Raw genomic sequence first — 8,151 nt, 5'->3', positions numbered from 1 at the left:
AGGACAAAATTTCAATTGATGAAAGAGCACAACCATCCTCCGAACATTTTGAACCCGAACGACAACGACTCCAACTCTACATATTCTAATTAGATGAATAAGAGAGGAGCTACTGGTGCTATGAATACCAGTCTGGGGAAACTTAAAAAATAAGCTCATGAGATTGCGCTAGTTGACAATGCTATCTACTTTAATGAAGCAATAAACAAAATTAATTCAGATGAAACTGAATTGCTTCACTCCAGGTACATTGTTTTTTATAAAGTTTGCCAATTTATCTGATTTTACTGTTGAAACAGTACCAAAAAATTTGGCAACCAATCCTCATTGGTCGCCATTATTTTAATTTATTTCTCGAAAAATCGTTTCATATCGAATTTGATTTGGTAGAAATGTGCGTATAATAAAACTATACACGCCTTCGGGCTGAGAGAAACAACTCTCTCACTAGGACGAACTATGGGCGACCGGAAGCCCTGAGACCCAGCAGTCGAATAATAAATCGGAAGCAAACATCTTCACTGCCCTCCAAATGGTAACTCCCAATTTATTACAAATAATTAAAGTTTTTGTAAGAAGCCGAATAAAGGCAAGCACACTAACGATTATATTCATTAGAACACTGATAACCGTTCATAATATTCCGCACCCAAATCTGATGATGAAATATTTGAATCATTGACATGTGCCAATTAGAGGTAAAATTTGACTATAAAAGCACCGACACTTGAACTAACAGTTAGTTCGTAGTCAAGCTTTGTAACGAGTAGTTGAATAAAATAATGTATTTTTATTCAGACAAGTGTTGGTGATCTAGCATTATCACCAGAGATTGGTGACACAAAATGGTTCACTATTATCAACCTTCAGACCTCTGAGATGGATACAGGATGCCGATACGTGCCAATCTATACTCATGGATGGGACGTTTAAATCAGTTCCCAATCTTTTTTTACAACTGTATACTATTCATGGGACGCGATTTGAGGGCCCAGATCATAAACCGGGAAGGGCAGTCCCACTACTATTTATTTTGCTGCCTAACAAGTTGTCAGAGACATACATAAGAACGGTTACTCAAATCAATAATTTATTATTGGGGGTGGCAGCCCGATCTGGTCATGTCAAATTTCGAAAAGGCGTCGATAAACGTGGTGCAAGGACAGTGGTCGAATGCGAAAGTTTCGTGCTGTTTTTTCCACCTTAACCAGTCAATGTGGAGGAAAATAAGAGATCTGGGGCTCTCCACATTTTACAGCCTAAATTTGGATAATACAATTAACTTTAAAATGATCGCTGCATTGGCCTTTGTGCCACCTGAAAACGTTGTAGAGAGTTGGGATGAACTCATACAACATTTACAGCCTTGAGCAAGCGCACAAGATATAAATGAAAACATTTAAGATTTTATTTCATATTTTGAAATAAATTACATTGGAAAATCTGTAGCAGGGATCAGATTTGAGCCCCGTACAGTTCCGGTTGAGATTTGGAATGTGCGAAGCCATACATTAGCACATTACGGTTGAGATTTGATTGTCTTTGTGCTATCGTTGTGTTTGGACGTGTCCAATCGTTCGCATTCTGCTTCTACTTCTACCATGGAGGATATTGTGACATTAAGCCAAAGGATACTCGCGGACCTATCAAAAAAAGGATCTGGTACCAATGTCCTTACCAAGGACAGGGCTCCTGAGTTGCAATGCATTATAGACATTGAAGTCCAAAGGGACTTTGCTACTATATATTTGGTACTTTTTGAGAAGATAGTACCAACATGTATTATCGCCTCAGATGTTTCACCTGAGCCAATCAATGAAAAGCTTTAACGGAAATCAACTCGTTCAAGCAGAACGGCGACATGGAGATGCAACCCCCAGACAAAAACAGTTTAGTATATAAACCACCGCATTAGCTCCAGTGTGAACATCAGGAGTTCAGCCGGCTCACTTCTCCGAAGTGAGCAACTAGCTCCTTTGTACATACAAAAACTCTTGTATAAACTGAACATAAATAAAACGATCCTCTTACCAACACGATCGTATTTTAATAGACCGGGATACGGTCAACACACCTTCCCTGCCCATAGATAGATACTATGTGTAACAATTTAGTATTATGTTTATGTAATGAATTACTTGAGTCTGACTGCCGTGTTAAGATCTGTACATTGATATTATACATAATTAGTTGTAATGACTGGTCAAGTGCCTCGAGTTAAAACGTTTAAAAGTGTTACTTATATTTACTAATTGTAACAATTTAATTGATTTGTTTAGATGCTAATAAAAATGGCAGATGTTGTATGGAATGGATGATGCAACATTACATGAGATATTATGTGACAAAGAGTCATTCGAAGATGAATGCTCATCAGGTATGGCCGGATGTAAGATTCAGTTTTCGAAACGAGAAATCCCCAAATAAATACATACATTTACAATACAAAAAAAATATATATATAAACTAATAAATTATAATTATGCTTTTTTCGCACATACTTCTTCTACTTGTGCTATATCCGTGTTAGGATGTACCATTGTTGACAGACTGCGCGAACTCTTCTCTATCTTGGACAAACCGAAATAGATTTTCATGTCAGAGTCCCATCCATGTTGATGTTCCGGAGCCGAGATAGTCTCACGTGTTGGCCAGCCGATGAGTATTCCATTTTCTGTCACGTCCCTGGAACATCCTAGGTCTCCAGTAATTCATTCAGTGTGGCGTCGTGAAAATGTTATCGAGATTCAAGTTTTCCCTGCCATGCAGAAATGATACCATTTGAGGATTGAGTTATTAGGACCGAAAGCTCATTTGTTTTAGGACAATTTCAGGTTGGGAGAATTGCTGGGCTGAGAAGGGAAGATTATGGCGTGACATATGTACATTTCTTGGTGTGGATTATCTGGCATAAAGTGAAATCAATCCCCACTGTCAATTTTTTTTGCATCGTGTAAAAAATAGTTGAAATACTTTCAATATATTGTAAGGCATTCATAGACCCCATCACAAAATACAATGGGCCTGAACCTTTGACACTAATGGAAGCCAGACCATTAGTTTGTGTGCAAGCCTCCTTATACTTCTCCCCCCATCTGTCTGCATAGTCAGGATTTGTATGGCAGTGGACGACTCATCAGAGAAAAGAACCTTCAAAAATTTTAAGACATCGATAATTTGAAACATTCGCAATAATTAAAGAAAGAATTGTATTTCAATCAAATTACCCTTTATGTTCCTCGGCCCAATTAAGGCTTTTGACTGATCGCCGACATTGCAATCCAGCTTTGAAGAGTCTAGCGTGGAAGTGTGTGTTGAATTTGTGATAGTGATAATCTTCCAATCGGAACACTGATGTAGTGCACCATTCCGGGGCAAATATACTCGTTTTTTGCGAAACATTGCGATTTCAACTTCTTAGCGTTTGAAACTCCTTCCCATCTATAATAAAAAAATTAAAGGGAATGTTTTATTTTGGGTTTGTTTGATATTTGTAATTTTGCATGGCCGAGCACCCAACAATCGAGCCCGATATAATACATGTGCGCAACAATCATGGAACCGAAACCAGGTCCACAAAACTTTCGTACAGAGCAAACACACTGATCTTTAGAAGCTATCTATAATAGCACTTGATAAATAGGATAATTAAGGTTACCACCTCTACGGTTTTAGTCCGGAGTCTTCGGGTTTCAGCAAGCCATATCCGGGCTCTGGGTTTGAGTGTTATTTCTTGGGTTTGTATGAAATCCCCCGTAAAATTATAAAAATAAATAAAATTATATAATAGAAATGCATAACTTGTATGTAAAGCGTGTAAAGGTCTGTTCATACCTATCCAGCACGAACCGGCAGCAGCAGGTATCCTGTAAGTACGGACAGTATTCTTTGGTACATACTATATGGACGCGGATAGAATGTACCAAAGAATACTGTACGTACTTGCAGGATACCCGCTGCTGCCGGTTCGTGCTGGATAGATATGAACAGAGCTCACAGAACTAAAAAGGTCTGAGGCGCATATCTGGTATACGAAATGTCTGGCGATATCTCATGTACAGAAATTTGTCACTGTAGTGAAGTAGGTATAGATAAATTAACGCTATTTATTGATTACTTGGTAAAATTTTATAGTTTTGAAAACAACCCATTCAAATATTTTTCAGTAATTAATCTAAAGAATGAAAATTTAAAACAGCAAGATTTTTTAGATGCTGCAGAATACGAAAATGTAGAATTAGATGCCGATAAATTATATAATATCATACCTTCTAACAGATCGCTAGACTTGTCTTTGAATAAAAATTAATTAAAATATTTTCACAGAACTAACAAAACTGCTGATATCTACAATAAACTGCTGATATAACAGAACTGCTGATAAATACGATAATTTCATATATTGTATTTCCATTGTGAGAAATATATGGATGAACAATCGAAATATGATGCGTGCTGAGATGGTGAAATCAGAGTCATGCAAACGACTCAATTTCGATAAGAGTTGTCGAGAATACAATGCATTTCTGAAAAAAATACCCAGAAAATGCTGATTCAGTAAAGGCTGCGATGTCAAAAAATAAGTATACATGGAAAAGTTTAGGTTGCATTTTTTTTGTCTATCTGTTACTATTTTATATATGTACTTAATTTCAAAATGTGATTTTTTTTATTAATAATAATTTAAATGAATGTTTAATAACTATCGCATGTAGAAGTAGTCAATAGTGGTTTATATTTAGGACAAATAATAGACATATCGGGAAATAATAAAGAGATGTGTGAAATTTGGATGGAGTGCATTTGGACGAATAAATGCGGTTTTTAAAAATGTCACTTTGCCAGAAGAAAAAGATTTTCGATCAGTGTTTTACCAGTGATGACGTATGGATGTGAAATTTGAACACTGAACGCCAATTTGATATACAAAATCCAATGCACTCAAAGAAGTATGGAACATTATATGCTTGGCATAGCTAGGAATGACAAAAAACGGAATACGTGGGTGAGAAGTATGACAAGGTCAGTGGATATAGTGGTTAGAATGAAGAGATTGAAATGGCAATGGGCCAGCCACGTGGCTAGAAGAATGGACGAAAGGTGGACAAAATAAATGCTAAATTGGTGCCTGAGAAAATGCAAAAGGGTAAAAGGAAGGCTGCAGGGAATTTGAGTAGACGAAATTAGGAAAATGTTTGGGGTGAGATAGATGAGAGTTGCGAAAAACAGAGACGAGTGGAAGTGCGTTGGAGAGGCCTTCATCCAGCAGTGGATGATGAATGGCTGTAGATGATGATGATATGAACATTGAAGTATAATGTATAGAATAGTCATTCCTAACAAAAGTATCGCTTAAAAGCGAGCCATCGAAGAGAGACAAAAGAGTGAGGGAAAAAAATTCGTGGAAGTGATCGTCCCTTACAACAACTGGACAAAACAGCTGACATCTCCGGGCACACGGATTTTTTGTGGCAACATTTTTAGGGGCTGAGAGCAATTCTATGCATACTACTTCAATGTAGATAAAGTAATAATAACTGTTTTTCAATGAGTGAGGCTGGTCCGAACATCTAGCGCGTGCACATACAGATGTTCGGACTTTGTCGAACTAATACTCCCACACAATTTCACTAGTAGAGCCTATTTCAAAGAGATCCTACTGCAACTGAGAAAAACAGCCGAAATCTCCGTCTGCACGGAGTTTTAGTAGCAACATTTTTGGAAGCCGAGAGCGCTTCTACCCATTCTACTTCAATGGATATGAATAAATAACAAATTTTTTTAAATAATCTCAGAGGTGAGACCTAGATCTGAGGCGGCAACCCTAAAGATGAATCGTCTTTTCTTGTGTTGATATTTCTATTTTATTGTCCCTTGTCGCTTATATTCCTACAATCTTTACTTGTATTACCAGTGGCATTTATTTATCTTGTAATTACATGCCTTAACCCTTTTGAGTGCTGACTTCATTCCTAGTTCCTAAAACTAGTTCCATCTTCTTCATTGTTGTTCCTAACTAGTTCCACCTTCTTCATCGTTAAAAAGAATAAAAATCGATCGCGTGACATGTATTGGGAAAACACCGGTATATTAAATAAGCGATGCTTCTTTCAATAATCACCTATTCGGTTCAATCTGATCGTTCTCATATGCAACAACAAGAGACCAAGCCACAATCTAAAATACTCAACAGTTAGGGATTTCCATCGGGTAATCCTGCTGTGGTTATAAATTCAGAAATTCCTGTGTAAAAGAGTCTTTACAAAGCAATTGGACGGATTATGCGACCATTTCTAGCCCTGACTGGGACGTATGGCAGCCTTGGTGAAAGGTCATATGTCTAGAGTTCACTCGTCTGGGTACGCAGCATACAAATCAATACTATTTGTGGGGGGTGAGGGAAGGTGGGGCCTAGCCTCACCTCGCTCAAATTGCTTGGCGAATGGTATACAAACCAGGGAGTTGCTATCAATGACTAGGAGTAAATAATAGTATGAAGAAAGACATCAATCATCGTACCAGGAACTCTACAAGAAAATTTAGCGAGAAATCAATACTACATGAGGGGTGAAATCTGCGCGCATGCGCAGTAACTTCGTACTCTGCGTATCAGCCTAGCGCGCCTGCCAAAAAAAAAAGAGCATGGTCTCAACGACTCTAGAGTAAATAATATAACAGCTTTAAATTATGAGGAAGGCCATATACAGGATACTCCTTTCTCGGTGGAGCTCCAACTGTAGAAATCAGCTAAGCTTAGCTCCTTGGGACTGAAGCTAAACTAAAGATTACATGTGGTAGCAAACTGTTGGTTCAACAGCTGATTGTCCATTATGTATGTTCGTACCTTTCAATGCTTTCTCAAGTCGACGAGTCACGAAGTCTTTAGTCTGTGCGAATCCAGTGCAAAGACCATCGGACGCTGAGCAGTGCATGTCCATGCAGTGCATGTAGTAGATGCGGCGGCGAGTTCAGATTTGCAACTGTCAACCGAACACGTCTTAGCTGCTCGCGGATTGCGGAGCGAATGGTCGTTGGAATCGAAAACGGCAGGGGCCGTTCGTCAGGATTGCTACCACCACACCGATATATTCTTAGGGTTGCTAGCTGGTAAAAAAACAAAGGAGATTTTTGTACTCTATTTTATTTCCCATTTTACATCCGTTTATAGTGTATAAACATATTATTTACAAACATATGTTACAGTTTGTAGGAATGCCGTCACACAAACGGAAATTAACTTATTAAAAATAATAATAAATTAATAAGTGCCAATGCACCACGCACTCACTCTAAGAACGTAAACACTTGCACGGCGCACTACCCCCCACCCCCCGGACGCGAGACGGTACACTCGTCAACAACACCACCTGCTGTTCTCGGAAATGGTTTCCCCAGTGCACACCACCTGCTGTGCTCGGAAATCATCGCCAGACGCTACTTCCTGTCAACAAGCCACACGTGTACTTCCAAGAAGCAAACCCAGTAAACACCACCTGCGGTTCTCAGAAATAATCGCCAAACACAAGTCACGTGGACCCCCAAAAACAATATAAAAGGAGGTCCACCCCAAACAACTTCAGTCAACACACAGCCGCAGACCATGCTACATTGACAACCAGTCAAGCTCCAACAGCCACCACGAGTGAACGACAACCAGTCAGACTTCAGCAACCACCACGACAGCAGTCGACATCCAGCATCTGACCAGCTACCACTACACTACCCTACAATGGAAGAACGCTTGCAACTCAGCCGGATCCAGAGCAACGACACATTACAGATCCAGCAGCTGCACGACACCAGTCAGCAGCCAATAGCCGCTTCGAGAAACTTCCTCAAATATTCTAGTACACTTGTACAATATTTAGGCAAACAATAAAACAACTTAAAACAAGCACAACAGTGTTTCGTTAGGCTGGGATACGGTCAACACTTCCTACACCGCCTACAAGTTGAAGGGTATCTTCAACAAGTTGATTCATATGGCGAATTACATTCCAACTGGTCAAAATATATTACAACTGAAAATACACTTCAACTAAAAGTTGGTGCCAGGTAAGATGGAGATGTTAGGTTTTCATGAAAACGTCATTCGACTAGTAAATTGAATTGGAAAGTTACATTTTTGTTTTCAACAGATTTTTAGAATTA

The sequence above is a fragment of the Arctopsyche grandis genome, chromosome 3 (assembly GCF_051622035.1).
Source record: "Arctopsyche grandis isolate Sample6627 chromosome 3, ASM5162203v2, whole genome shotgun sequence".
Lineage (NCBI taxonomy): Eukaryota > Metazoa > Arthropoda > Insecta > Trichoptera > Hydropsychidae > Arctopsyche > Arctopsyche grandis.
The sequence above is the reverse complement of the archived record's forward strand: the minus strand, read 5'-3'. Positions refer to the sequence as shown.